Source organism: Callithrix jacchus, chromosome 3 (genome assembly GCF_049354715.1).
Source record: "Callithrix jacchus isolate 240 chromosome 3, calJac240_pri, whole genome shotgun sequence".
In the NCBI taxonomy this organism is placed as follows: Eukaryota; Metazoa; Chordata; class Mammalia; order Primates; family Cebidae; genus Callithrix; species Callithrix jacchus.
This window is the reverse complement of record NC_133504.1, coordinates 6,831,416-6,846,788: the sequence shown is the minus strand read 5'-3', so window position 1 is coordinate 6,846,788 and position 15,373 is coordinate 6,831,416. Positions and strand designations below refer to the sequence as shown.

The 15,373-nt window shown below is 41.5% G+C and overlaps 1 long non-coding RNA gene across 1 annotated transcript in view; it reads right to left on the bottom strand.

Moving 5' to 3' along the window:
- LOC118152133 (uncharacterized) overlaps positions 1-15,011 on the bottom strand; it is a 36,441-nt gene extending 21,430 nt beyond the window's left edge. The window contains exons 1-2 of the long non-coding RNA XR_004740496.3: positions 14,946-15,011; positions 1,845-8,019 (exon numbers count right to left, since the gene is read on the bottom strand). This is a non-coding gene — a long non-coding RNA (uncharacterized LOC118152133). The remainder of the gene's footprint in view (positions 1-1,844; positions 8,020-14,945) is intronic.
- Positions 15,012-15,373: the final 362 nt, after the last annotated feature.

Here is a 15,373-nt window from a genome sequence, read left to right as displayed (position 1 = left end):
AGTCTACTTGATTGTGGTGGATAAGCCTTTTTACACGCTGCTGGATTTGGTTTGTCAGTATTTTATTGAGGATTTTTGCATCAATGTTCATCAAGGATACTGGCCTGAATTATTCTTTTTTTGTTGTGTCTCTGCTAGGTTTTGGTATCAGGATGATGCTGGTCTCATAGAATGAGTTGAGGAGGAATCCTTCCTTTTCAATTTTTTTGAAATAGTTTCAGTAGAAATGGTACCAGCTCTTCTTTGTACCTCTGGGAGAATTCTCAGCTGTAAATCTGTCTGGTCCTGGCTTTTTTTGATTGGCAGGCTATTTATTGCTGCCTAAATTTCAGAACTTGTTACTGGTCTATTCCAGGATTCAATTTCTTCCTGGTTGAGTCTTGAGTGGGTGTATATGGTCCAGGAATTTATCCATTTCTTCTAGATTGTCTAGTTTATGTGCATGAAGGTGTTTATAGTATTCTCTGGTAATTGTATTTCTGGGGAATCAGTAGTGATATCCCCCTTATCATTTCTAATTATGTGTACTTGAATCTTCCCTCTTTTCTTCTCTATTAGGTCTATGTATTTTATCAATTTTTTCAAAAAACCAGCTCCTGGATTTGTGAATTTTTCGAAGGGATTTTTGCATCTCTATCTCCTTCAGTTCTGCTCTGATCTTGGTTATTTCCTGTCTTCTCCTAGCTTTGGGGTTTGTTTGCTCTTGGTTCTCTAGTCCTTTTAGTTGTAATGCTATGTTTAGTTGTTAACTGGAAATTTTTATAGCTTTTTGATGTGGGCATTTAGTATTATAAATTTCCATTTTAACACTGCTTTAGCTGCAACCGAGAGATTCTGGTATATTGCATCTTTGTTCTCACTCGTTTCAAATAACTTCTTGATTTCTGCCTTAATTTCATTATTTACCCAAGAGTCATTCAGGAGCAGGTTGTTCAATTTCCATGTAGTTGTGTGGTTTGGAGTGAATTTCTTAATTTTGAGTTCTAATCTGGTTGCACTGTGGTCTGAGAAACTGTTAAGATTTCAGTTCTTTTGCATTTGGTGAGGAGTGTTTGACTTCCAATTATATGATCAATTTTAGAGTAAGTGCCATGTGACAATGAGAAGACTGTATATTCTGTTGTTTTGGGGACAAACCCCACATTTTTTGCAAACTCCATCAATATAAAAGGCAAGATTATTAAAAGCAGAGCTGTCTTGAGCTGTAGTGATGAAGAAGAGATCCGTGGTTGTGAGAGGTTAGTGTGCCACAAGGATAGACAACAGGGAATTTTATCTGGTAGTGGAATTGTTCCGTACCCTGTTTGTGGAGATGGTTCATAGGGATGAATGTATACATGTATTAAAATTCAGAGAAGCTACACCCCCACAAAGAGTCCATCTGCAGTGTAATTTTTTTTTTTTCAGACAGAGTCTTGCTCTGTCACCCAAGCTGGACTGCAATGGCATGATTTCAGCTCACTGCAACTTCTGCCTTCCAGGTTCATGCGATTCTCCTGCCTTGGCCTCCTTAGTAGCTGGGACTACAGGCACACACCACCATATCCAGCTAATTTTTGTATTTTTAGTAGAGACGGGGTTTTAGCATGTTGTTTAGGATGGTCTCAATCTCTTGACCTCAGCCTCCCAAAGTCCTGGGATTGCAGGTGTGAGCCACCACACTGGGCCTTATAATTTTTTTAAAAAACAGCTGCTTCAACAGAAACATTTTCTGCTATCCAATGTGGATGACACTGAAATTGACCCAAAAACTTTAAAGTAAAAATCTAAGCTATCTTTCCTTCTCTAGAACTGTACTCAGTCAGCCGTAGGCAAAGCTGTGACTAGATAAAGGCCCCTCCTACCTGCCAACTCCTTTTCTGAGCATCCCTTTCCTCTCTGGATCCTCCCACACAGCTCTGCAGACAGGCCACGCACAGGCCCATGCTGCCCTCACCATAAATGCACATGCTCTGTTCTTTGTGACATCCAGGCCCACTGCCCCTAATCCCTGCACTAGGTAGCTCCTCCCATTCTAGAACCCTAACCTATTTATCAAAACCTGACTTCCTGAGAGGTTCTGCTCTCAGTTAACTGTGATAGTAAAAGAGTCCAATAAACCCATCCTCACCATGTAGAGCTGTTAACGACCAAGAGTAACTGAATGGACAGAAGTATCAGTCAAGCACAGGCAGATCATGGGGAACTGGAGGCAGGGAAGCTTTCACATCATTCACCTCACTCCTTGTAGTTCCGGCTGATTCTGGCCTCAACACACACATAAGCCCTCTCAGAAAGCTGTTATGCCTTTTCTTAAAAGTCTTCAGAATGGCCGGGTGTGGTGGCTCACACCTGTAATCACAGCACTTTGGGAGGCCCAGGCAGGTGGATCACTTGAGGTCAGGAGTTCGAAACCAGCCTGTCCAACATGGTGAAACCCCATCTCTACTAAAAATACAAAATTAGCCAGGCATGGTGGTACATGCCTGTAATCCCAGCTACTCAGGAGGCTGAGGCAGGAGAAGCACTTGAACCTGAGAGGCGGAGGTTGTAGTGAGCTGCAATGCCACTGCACTCCAGCCTGGGCAACAAGAGCAAAACTCCATCTCAAAAAAAAAAGTCTTCAGAATATTGAAAGAGGTTGTGCACATGTGGGAGCGAGGGCTCCATTTTGCTGTGGACTTCAAACTGATTCATAAAATAAGGTCTTTTTTTAAGTCTTCACAGACTTCTCAGTGTATATGCTGCACAGCAACTCTTTAGCATAGTCTGGCCAAAGCTGACTATGTTATTCAATGGAGTAATAATAAATAACAGTAGCTAGTAGGTTTTGAACATTTATGACATGCCCAGCACTGTTCTAAGTATTTCATGTGTACTTAGAAGTCACTGCATTTCATTTTCTAGCAATCCTAAGTGGTAGTCACTGTTATCATTTCAATTTTACAGGTGAGGAAACTGAGGTGAAAGCAACTTGCTGTGGTAGACACAGAGGGGTGCCACCCACACCCCACACCCCGGTCAGACCTGGCCTCGTTGCCTGGCTGTGGGGAGGGGACCAATGCCGTGAGCCTTCTTCTGCCAGCTGTTCAGGTCAGCCTTAGATACAGAGCCCCTCATTAATGAGGGCCTTCGCAGGCCGCTCACAGCAGGCCTAGGAGCCAGGCCCGTGTGTAAAGGTCTGGCCATTTCAGCCCAGTGTAGGCGCGCTAACTGTCAGGGCTCCCGCAGGGCTGGCCCAGCTGTGTCTGGCCGGTATCTCCTTCCCACCCCTTTCTCTGCCCAGTCCTGCTCCACCATGGGCCTGCCCTGTGTTGACCCTTGCAAACACCCTGCACCCCAAACTCTATCTCAGCACCGGATTCTGGAGGACCCAACCTACAGCACTTGCCAAGGGTCCCACAGCAGCTAAGTCATGACCCTGCAGTTCAAACCCTGATAGTCTTACGTTCTTCCACACTATTATACGCTGCCTCCAAATACAAAAACAAATCTAGAACTCTCCTATAGCAATGGTTAAAACTACTACTAAGAGTGTCAGAAATTTTTCCTTTAGTTTTTAATAATAGCTTTATTGGTATATAATTCACATACCACAAAATCCATCCCTTTAAAGTACACACAATTCAATGTTCTTAGCACATTGGCAAAGTCGTGTAATTGTGGCCTCTAGCTTATTCTAGAACATTGCACCACCTCAAAAAGAACCCCTGTCCCCACCAGCAGTCAGTTCCCACCTGTCTTTAACTTTGCTCCACCTGAACAATAATTCACGGAGTTAATCTGTTCTTGCCAGCTGTGAAATGTATCCACGGTGATGGAAGACACAAACTCTCTTAATTTCACTTCCTTTTAAAGATTAAATCCATAAACATGCTCACATTCTTGTTTGGTAATCTCACTCCTGGGAATTTATTCTAAGAAAAGAGTAACAAAAGACGGGAGGAAAACAAAACGGTTTGCTGTAGCAGCATTTAAAACAGGAAGAAACTGGAAACAAATATTGTCCGTCATGGGTGACTGTTTAAACTGTGGCACCTTAACAAAACGGAATATTGTGCATCTATCAGCCTAAATTGCAACAAGAAAAATGTTTGGTATAACATTAAGCATAAGAGCAGAAAACAAAATTGCATCTACAACTATGTAAACTATGTGTGGTTGGAGAAGGGTCAAAAGGAAATGGAGAAAAATGCAAACTGGCTGAACAGGATCTGGAACTGTGAATTACTTTCATTCTTCTGAGTTCCTTTATTCTTGTCAAAATGTGGTCTCTATAATAAATGAGAATTGAAGGGAAAACATGCATATTTCTACTCTTGCCAGGAAAAATTTCACTCATCAAGGGAGGTGCTATGACAGAAAATTATTGTTAAGGGCAAGGACTTTGTAGACACATGGACTTGGATTTCAATTCTGGCTCTGATGCTTCTGAGATGTGACAATAGGCAGTAGCCTAATTCTGTAAGTCTAGCTTTCCACAGCTGTTAACAGGGGCTGAGACAGTCATACACTACCCCATAGGGCTGTTGTGAAGAGAGGTGAGATAGTGGAGCACTCCCTTTTTTTTTTTTTTTTTTTTTCTGGAGACAGGGTCTCTCTTTGTCGCCCAGGCTACTCTCCCAATTACATATGTAACATTCCACAGGTCCCTGATACTCTGCTCAGTTTTCAATTATTAATATTATTCTCTTATCTCTGTGTGTCTCATTTTAGGCAGTTTCTATTGTTATATCTCCACATTCACTAGTCGTTTCTTTTCTTTCTTTCTTTTTTTTTTTTTTTTTTTGAGTCAGAGTCTCACTCTGTCACTCAGGCTGGAGTGCAGTGGCATGATCTTGGCTCACAACAACCTCTACCTCTAGGTTCAAGCAATTCTCCTGCCTCAGCATCCTGAGTAGCTGGGATTACAGGTGTGTGCCACCATGCCTGGCTAACATTTGTATTTTTAGCAGAGATGGAGTTTCATCATTTTAGCCAAGCTGTTCTCTTTGGCCAGGCTAGTCTCGAACTCCTGATCTCATGATCCACTCACGATGGCCTCCCAAAGTGCTGGGATTACAGGTGTGAGCCACTGAGCCCGGTTCACTAGTCTTTTCTTTTACAATGTCTGATCTGCTATTAATCCCATCTGGTGTATTTTCATTTCTGATATTTTAGTTTTCATTTCTGTAAGTATCATTTTATATTTTTATATGATCCATACCTCTATTTAACTTTTTGAACATATTGTAGAGTCATAATAGCTAATAATCATAATAAGGTTAACTAATAATAATAGCAAATCTTTGTTTATAATTCTATCACCTGTGTCAGTTCTGGGCTAGTTTTGATTGACTGATTTACCACCTAATTGTGGGCAGCATTTTCTTGCTTCTTTTTTTATCTGATAATCTTTGATTCGATGTCAGACATCATGAATTTTACCTTGAAAGGTGCTGGATGTATTTATAATCCTGAATTCTTGAGTTTTATCCTAGGATATGGTGAAGTTACTTAGCAATGATTTGATCATTTTGAATTATGCTTTTAAAATATGTTAGGCTGGACCACAGCAATGTTTGTCTATAGTCTCGCTACTGGGGCAAACCCCTTTATGTACTCTACCAAACGCCATGCACATTGTAATGCTTTCCACTTTGTTGCAGGGAAAAGGCACTATTTCCAGTGCTATGTGAGTACCAGGCAATGTTCTCTCCAACCCTTTCAGTGGGACCATGTGCTAATGAGTTCTCAGCTAAATAATCAAGGGTACCCTCTGCAGATCTCTAAAATTCTGTCCTGTCTGTGTGTAGCTCTCTCTGTTTTGTAAACTCTAGCTACCTTGGTCTCCCTAGACTCTCGGCTCCATTATCTCAACTCATGGAGTCCTCCTGGGCTCTGCCCCTCTCCCCAGCTGAGGGCTAAAAGGAGAGGCAGTAAGCTTCGGTAGTCATATGGCTCATTTGTTTTTGGCTCTGAGGTATCATTGTCTTTTGTTGCCTGATTCCTAGAGTCTTTCAAACCACTCTTTCATATATTTTGTCCACTTTTCAATTATTTCATGCAGGAGAGTAAAAAAGGTCCCTGTTACTCCATCTTGGCTGGAAATGGAAGTCTCTAAACTCGCCACATTTCTGCATAAAATTTTCTATCAGGAAAACAAATTAAGGGGGGGAAAAAGCCTTTGAAAGAGTCTTGTTTTCACTTCATTCCTTCCTGTTCCTTCTCAAATTCACTCTACTCTTTTGTCTCCACACTGCTGAAGACGTGTTCTTCAGTGACCTCCAATACATAATTCTCAGTCCTCATTTTACTCACTCTCTCAGTTTATGACACAGTTAATCATTGCTTCCATCTTGAAACATTTTCTTCCCTTCCCATCCAAGATACTACACAAACTTTCCTGGCTTCTTATTGTCTGCATCTTTGTTGTACCCACTTACTCTTTGAAACCTCTAAAAGTTGGAGTACCCCACAACCAGTCTTCAGATCTCTTTTCTCTGTTCCCATTCTTTTCTTTACCTCATTCAGTCTCAAGATGTTGAACACCATCTGTACATTAACTCATATCTTCAGCTCTGATCTTTCCCAGATATAGATATAATTACAAATACACACATATACATGTATGTGTAATTTTCTACTTGTCATTTCCACAAGAATTTCTAATAGGTATCTCAAACTTAGCACGTCCCAAAGATAATACTTTATTTTCCGCCCTAACCTGTTCTCTTTCTTCAGGGTTCCCCATCTCAGCAATGAAAACAGCACTCAGTTGCCTGGGTCAAAATTTATACTCGTCCTTCACTCTTCTCTTTTGCTTGCACCCCATATGCAATCCACCTGTAAACTCAGGGAGCTGTAACTTCAAAAATCCCACCACTCCTGACCAATTCTATGGCTAATACCCTATTCCAAGCCACCTTTCATCTTTTACCTGGACAGCTAAAGTGACCTCATAACTGTTTTCTCTATAGTATATTCTCCATGCAGCATCCATAGCTTTACTTTTAAAACATAAGTTATCCCAGTTGGCCTTTTTGTAGAAATTGATGATATGATTCTAAAATTCATACCAAATTTTGAGAGACTCTGAATAGCCAAAACAATTTGGAAAAGGTAGAACAAAACTGGAAGATTCATACTTTCCAATTTCAAAACATACTACAAAGCTATAGTTATCAGGCTTGTATTGTTACTGGGAGAAGGATAAACTTATAAATCAATGTAATGAAATGGAGAGCCCAGAAGTAAACACACACATCAGTGGTCAATTGGTTTTTGACACGGATGGTAAGATAACCAATGGTACAAAGAACAGTCTTTTCAACCAGATACCCACATGCAGGATAACACATTTGGATCCTTCCTCACACCATTTAGAAAAAATAACTCAAAATGGATCAAAAATTTCAATATAAAAGCTAAAACTATAAAACTCTTTGAAGGAAACATGGCTGTAAATCTTCATGTACTCGGATTAGGTAATAGCTTCTTGGCTAGGACACCAAAAGCATAAGCAATCAAAGAAAAAACAAATATACTGGGCTTCAGCAAAATGTAAAGCCTTTGTGTTTCCATGGATACAATCAAGGAACTGGAAAGGAAAAAGTATTTGCAAATCACATATCTGATGAAAATCAAGTATCAATAATATATTTTTAACAACTCTTGTACTCAATAGTAAAAAGGCATAATCCAACTTGAAAAGAGAAAATATTTTCTTAGTCCATTTTGTGCTGCTTTAACTAAATACCTAAGACTGGGTAATTTATAATGAAAGAAATTTATTGGCTCAAGCCTGTAATCCCAACACTTTGGGAGGCCCAGGTGGGCAGATCGCATGAGGTCAGGAGTTCAAGACCAACCTGACCAACATGGAGAAACCATGTCTCTACTGAAAATACAAAATCAGCCAGGCATAATGGTGCATACCTGTAATCCCAGCTACTCGGGAGGCTGAGGCAGGAGAATCACTTGAACCCAGGAGGCGGAGGTTGCGGTGAGCTGAGATCATGCCATTGCACTCCAGCCTGAACAACAAAAGCCAAACCCCATCTACAAAAAAGAAAGAAATGTATTGCCTCACACTTTGAGAAGCTGGGAAGTCCAAGATCAAGGGGCTGGCATCTAGCAAGGACTTTCTTGCCACATCAACCCATGGCAGAAGGGCAAAGAGAGTGAGAGAGCAACAAGGAGCTGACTTGTGCTTTTATAAGAAATTTCCTCCCACAATAACAAACCTACGACCTTGATAACAGCACTAATCCAACCATGAGAGCACAGCCCTCGTGACCTCTGAACGGTCCTACCTCCCAACGCCACTGCCCTGGGGAGCAAGTTTCCAACACACGAACTGCGGAGGATATATTCAAACCACAGCAGATTTGAATGGACATTTCTCCATAGACATGCAAGTGACCGATAAGCACATGAAAAGACGTCCAATTTCATTAGTTCTTAAGGAAATGCAAAAAGCAATGACGGAATAACACTTCGTGCACACGAGAGGTCTATAAGTAAAAAATAAAAAATAGTAAGTGTTTGATCTTGGGCTTGCGAGTACCATAAGAAAAACAGAAAAAGGGAAAAGAAAAAAAATAGTAAGTGTTGGGAACGCTGTGGAGAAATTGGAACCCTCATACACTGCTGATACAGATGCTGTGGGAAACAGTCTGGCAGTTCCTCAAAAGGTTAAGTATGGAGTTACCACATTAACCCGCAATTCTACTCCTAGATACATACCCAAGAGAAATGAAAACATATGCTAGTAAACACTTGTACACAAATGCTTATAACAGCATTATTCATAATTGCCCAGAAGTGAAAATGATCCAAATATCCATTAACTAATAAATGAACAAACGAAATGTGGCGGAACCATACAATGGAATATTATTCAGTTACAAAAACAATAAGATGCAGATAAATGCTAAAACATAAATGAACGTCGAAAACATATGCTAAGTGCCAGAAGCCAGACACACAAGGTCACATATTATATGATTCCATTTATGTGAAATCTCCCGAATAGGTAAATCCATGGAGACAGGACGCAGATTCGTGGTTTCTGCCTGGAACAGGGAAATAAGGTAACCACTATTAATGGGTCTGCTAAGGGGCTTCTTTTAGGGGTGATGAAGTGCTCTGGAATTATACAAGGCAAAGGCTGGCAATCTTGTGACTATATTAAAATCACCAAATGGTTCACTTTCTAAGGGTAAATTTTATGGTATATAAATATGTCTCAATTTTTAAAATTAAATATAAGATCTTGTTACATCCCTGTGTAACACTTTCAGTGAATTGCCATCATACTTTCTTTTTTTTTTGAGATGGAGTTTCGCTCTTGTTACCCAGGCTGGAGTGCAATGGCGCAATCTCGGCTCACCGCAACCTCCGCCTCCTGGGTTCAGGCAATTCTCCTGCCTCAGCCTCCTGAGTAGCTGGGATTACAGGCATGCGCCACCACGCCCAGCTAATTTTTGTATTTTTAGTAGAGACGGGGTTTCACCATGTTGACCAGGTTGGTCTCGATCTCTTGACCTCGTGATCCACCCGCCTCGGCCTCCCAAAGTGCTGGTATTACAGGCGTGAGCCACCGCACCCGGCCCTTACTTTCTTTTAAAATAAAGTCCAAAGTCCTTCCTTACCCTACAAGATTCTGAATGATGCAGACCCTGCTTTCCTGTGTCCTGTCTTCACCTGCCGTCTTTCACAGTCCTCTGGCTCTACCCTCTCTGCTATTTCTCAGCCCACTCCTGGCAAAGGCCCTCGCCTTTTCCATGTCTTTATTTGGAATGTTCTTCCCTAAGATCTTTACCTGGCTTGTTTTTTACTTTCATCCTGGGAAAATGTTCAGTTGTCACTTCCTCTAGAAGACCTTCTGCTAGCATCCTATCTAAAATGACAGCACCATTATGCTCTGGCTCTCTATCCTGTGTGACTTTCTCCACAGTACACACCATTGCCGGCCATTATCTACTCTGACCATTTGCTCACTGTGTGTCCCTCACTAGCATGTAAACAAGGGATGGAACTTTTCTTGTGTCTTGTTCGCTATTGTATTCTGTACCTCTTTTCTGTGTCTGAGACCTAACAGATGTGCTGTATTTATTTGTTGAGTTAAATAACAAAGGTGAGAATACATATAGTGGGATGAAAAAATATTTGAAATACAAAATGCCTTTAATTGCTTCTCTTATTAAGGAAGCGTGACATAATTCATATCAGAAAGTAAGATTCACAACCACTTAAAATAGATGCTAGAGAGGGGAAAATATTCAAAATTTCTAAAATTTTGTCAACGCTAAAGGATGACTGACCTCCTAAGACAGCCTTTGTTTACAGGACACATTGGCAGGATTTTGGATATGTAAAGCCAAGTCCAAAGCCGAGACGCTGTGGGAGGCTAAACTGCTCTGTATGATGAAGAGTAAAGTTATACTTTCCTTGAAGATATAAGGAAAAGAAGCTCAAGAAATAAAAAATTGGATGCTCCATAAAAAGTCAGGGCTCCAGGCCGGGTGCCATGTCTCAAACCTGTAATCCCAGCACTCTGGGAGGTCAGAGCAGGTGGATCCGCTGCTCAGAAGGTTCAGACCCAGGCAACATGGCAAAACCGCATCTCCACTAAAAATACAAAAATTAGGCAGCAGTGGTGGTGCATGCCCGTAGTCGCAGCTACCTGGGAGGCTGAGGGAAGAGAATCACCTGTATTCAGGAGGCAGAGTTTACCATGAGTCGAGATCACGCCACTGCACTCCAGCCTCGGCAAGAACGAGACCACGCCTCAAAAAAGAAAAGAAAAGAAAAGAAAAGAAAAGAAAAGAAAAGAAAGAAAGAAAGAAAGAAAGAAAGAAAGAAAGAAAGAAAAGAAAAAAATCAGGGCTCCGGATGAGTTGGGAAAAAGAGGGGAGGAGGCTAGAGTTGGAGAAAAAGATATTTGTTAAGGATCTGGTGAGGCTCTGTCCTCTGGAAGCTGAGACAGTGAAGTGGGTAAGAACAAGAACTGAGTCAGTGTCCCTGGGAAGTGGCTGGAATCTTGGAAACAGCTCAATTATTCTTAGAAAGTTACCTCAGCTGACATACCTCAGGAACAAAAAGAGCAATGTTTAAATAGAACCTGAATCATCCCCGTCTCCTCTTAAGAACCTGATGAGAATAAATACTCATGGCCTCTCCCTTGAAAAACATGACAATTTGATGTGTAGTTCCCTGGGTTGTACAGGGACTGATCTGAGGCTGTGAAGCCATGTTAATAACAGAGGATGAGGCTTCCATCTCTGCCAGATGCATTAATTACCAGAAACAACCAGACTTGGACATGCTTCCCTCAAAACAGAAGGAGTGAGGGGTAGAGTCCTACCCAATTTTATCTGGGCTGTTCCTGATAGGAAAGGGTTTATCAAGATATTTTAATGCTTTGGGCAGGACATCAATTAGGTGCATCTTTAATTTGAAAATCATAAAGTTGGGTTGAGCACAAGGCCCCTGCCTGCAATTCCAGCCAAGGTGGGAAGATTACTTGATGCCAGGAGTTCAAGACTAGCCTGGGCAACATAGCAAGACTCCACCTCAACAAAAGATAAAAATAAAAAATTAGCTAGGCATGGTGGCACACACCTGTGGGTCCCAGCTACTTGGGAGGCTGAAGCAGGAGGATCACTTGAGCCCAGAGGTCAAGCTGAAGTGAGGCATGATTTCACCACTGCACTCCAGCCTGGGTGACAAAGTGAGACCCTGACTCAAAAAAATATAAATAAATAATTAATAACAATAAATTTGAAAGTATTGTTTTAATTATTTATTATAAGCATGTCTAAACCTAAAGACACAGAAGAACAAGGACAATTCAATTTAAATCAGTATTTTTTCCACTTAGGAACAGAGCACAGAACAGTGGTACTTTCATGATTCCATCTCTAACATTTAGGTAAGAAAATATCTTGTAATCTTAAAGCAAGGTTGAGGTGACTGCTATTCTCCACCAAAGTCCATCCATCCTGAATCGAATGACACTCAAAAGAATGTTACCACGTACTCCACAGCCCTCTCTCTGTGAGGAAATGGCCTTGAGTCATAAAAAGAACCGCTGGAAGCATCTATCATTCTTCAACTATGGCTGTCCCTCCCATTGATTTCTCATAACGACAGAGCAAAACAGAAACCAAGAAACAAGATCACAGCTCAGAATGCTGCAGCTATTTTTTTCACAATCTGCCCACTTCTTAAGTAAACATGAACTATTATAACTAGCTATATTCAGATACTACAGGAAACAGAAAGACCAGAAGAAAAACCTCAAACACCCAGCCTTCATATTTCTTGTACATGAAATCTGCTTTTCTTCCTAACTACAAATGTCTCCTTGCAAGAAGTTAAAATTGGGCATGATGTCATAGAACGACCAGGTTCACATTTTTTCAGAATTGGCATTTTTCAGATAAACACACAACCCACATATCAGGAAAATTACCATTTATCAGAGGAGAACCAATTCTAAAAGTTCTGTTAGAACACCAGAAGTTGTATTGATATGTAAACAAGAGGACATAATCGAGGGTTCTGTGTGAGTGTATAGTCCTTTGGATCTTTTATGAAACGGTTCAGCTATACATGGTAACACTTACGGTCGAGTTGAGTCAGTGTCTTTATGGTGCTTTGCTGGAATCTAACATCTCTCTTGTCCAAAGAAACAATCTCAGGAGATAACAAAAGAATCCTGGTGAGCAGAACATCAGCAGCAAAGGGTACACTTTTTCTCTCATCTATCAGTTGAAAGCAAATGAATGGCACCTCTGACCTCGAACCAACTAACCCTGCACTTTAAGTGGCAGCTTGGGGCAAACTGAAGGATTTGATGTCAATTACTCTATTTTTCTGGGCTGTACATGCTGAAGATATTTTCATTCTGTTTTAAAACAAAAGGACCCAGCACAAAAGTGACTACGCCCTGACTCTGTACATTCCCAAACTTCTGTATTAACATCGTTTCAGATTTTAACATCCCAACTTCACAGGCTAGACTTAAATCCAAAAATGTTACTTTTAGTACACTTGTAAATTTCTTACAAATTTCCCCACTTTGATATTGAATAATAATGATGATGATGATGACAACAGCCACCTCTTAATAAACACTCACTATGGGCCAGGCGCTATGCTGAGCCCATTATATGCATCGACTTTTCACCACTGGTACGACCCTACATGCTAAGTAATACTAATCCCAGTTTACAGATGAAGAAATTGAGGTTCAAGGAGATTGGACAACCTGTCCAAAGTCACACAGCTAAGTATGAGGTAAAGGGAACTCACACCCAAGTCTGTGCTCCTGCTTCACTAATTCTTCAACTTCTTAGATATCAAACTGAAAATGTGCTCTTTTCCTATAATCTGCCATCCTTCTAGCCTTTTCCCACTTCTCTCCTACTGAGGCTGTTCAGGAGTATCTCATGATGAATTCCAGCTCTTCATTCATTCAAAAAAGTATTTACTGAGTGCTCACATTAATGCTTCATTCAGTTATTTGCAAAGGCTTCTTAAGAGCCCACTGTGTGCTAGATGCTGTGCTAGGTGCTGAGGGTTCATCAGTTCACAACGTTGACAAAAATTCCTGCCCCTGTGGCGCTAACATTCCGGAGAAGGCAAAAAGACAATAAACATAAGAGATAAGAAATAAAGTGATGGCTCAAAGATAAAGAAACCCCGTCTCTACTAAAAATACAAAATTAGCCAGGCATGGTGGCACGTGCCTGTAATCCCAGCTACTCGGGAGGCTGAGGCAGGAGAACTGCTTGAACCCGGAGGCAGAGGTTGCAGTGAGCTGAGATCATGCCATTGCACTCCAGTCTGGGCAATAAGAGCAAAACTCCATCTCAAAAAAATAAAATAAACAAAAATAGAAAACATGACGTTTGAGTAAAGTCTTTCTGGGGTATGGGGGTTAGTTTTACATGTGAACTTGGCTAGGCTATTATTTCAATTATTTAATCAAACACTAATCTAGGTGTTACTGTGAAGGTATTGTGTAGATGTTTTTGAATGCCATTTCTAGCGGCCCTGGTCTTTCATTGCCCGGACACTTTACTGATTACCAACTCACTCACTTTCGGGAGACTGTAGCATTTAGGAACTATGTTGACATACTTTATTTTGAACTGCCTTTACAAAAACTGTCAAGCAGGGAGGACAGGTAATATCACCCTTATTTTACAGACAAAAAACTGAGACTCAAAGAGGGAAACTAACCGGTAAGAGATTACAGAATTAATAACTAGCAGAGCTGGGTGTCAAGGCACCATCGTATTCTTCTTAACAAAACATTGGAAAAGGAATTTACAATCATTTCTTATTGCTCACCTTCCAGCCACTATTCACTCTTCAACCTGATGTATTTCAGTCTGACACAGCCCTAACTCAGATGTTTTGCTTTTGGGCGAGGTGGGGGGCGGGGGTGAGGTGGGGCTATAGTTTTCCATGAATTGCATACATTAAGGGTGTCTATCAGTCAAGCGACGCATTAAGGAGACGTCTCATTTCCCCAGGACACCGTCTTCAGAACAAACACATTAACAAAAACCAGCTGAAAAGAATCAACCACTACAAAGTCCACAGCTCAGAACAATCTCTAAAGGAAGCACACAGGGTAAAATACCCGTCTCCTCTATGGTTCTCTAAATTTCCCACTAAAATCCCTTATAGATAAAACATTCACCACAAAAATACTATCCAGGATTGTCAGCCTATCCCACATTCTGGGACGGATTCCTACAACTCCAAGGACGATGTGACCGAGGCCAAGAGCCAGCAGGAACCACCTGTGCTGGGCCCCCGCAGTGAGAGGCAAACACCTCTCTCCCGGTTCAGAGAAGCAAGGTTTGTGAACAGCAGAAAACTACACAGCCGTCTCTCTCGGTGGTGCCTGCTGCTTTTTTGCGATAGGCAAAAAACTATTAAAACACATAAACTACTCCCAGTACCTTCCCAAGCAGCCGACAAACAAGGGCCCTTGTACCCTAAACTTCGCCCAGACTGGGCGGAGCCCTAAGACACAGACACGCCCGGCAGGAAGTCGGGGTGCCGGGGAGGTGACGGCGGCGCGGTGCATCCTGGGAGTTGTGGTCCGCTCTCGGAGGCGCAGGCGCAATGGTGACGGCGGGGGAGCCGGGGGGCCGCACAGCGGATTGTGGTTTTTTCCTGAATGACACAGTCCTCCTTCCACATCCATGGGGAATTGGTTCCAGGACCTCTGCTGATACAAATCCCGGATGCTCAAGTGCCTGATATAAAATGGCGTAATATTTGCATATCGTCTACGCACATCCTCCGTGTACTTTAAATCTTCTCTGGATTCTAATACCTAATGCAATGTAAATAATTGTTATACTGTATTGTCTAGGGAATAATA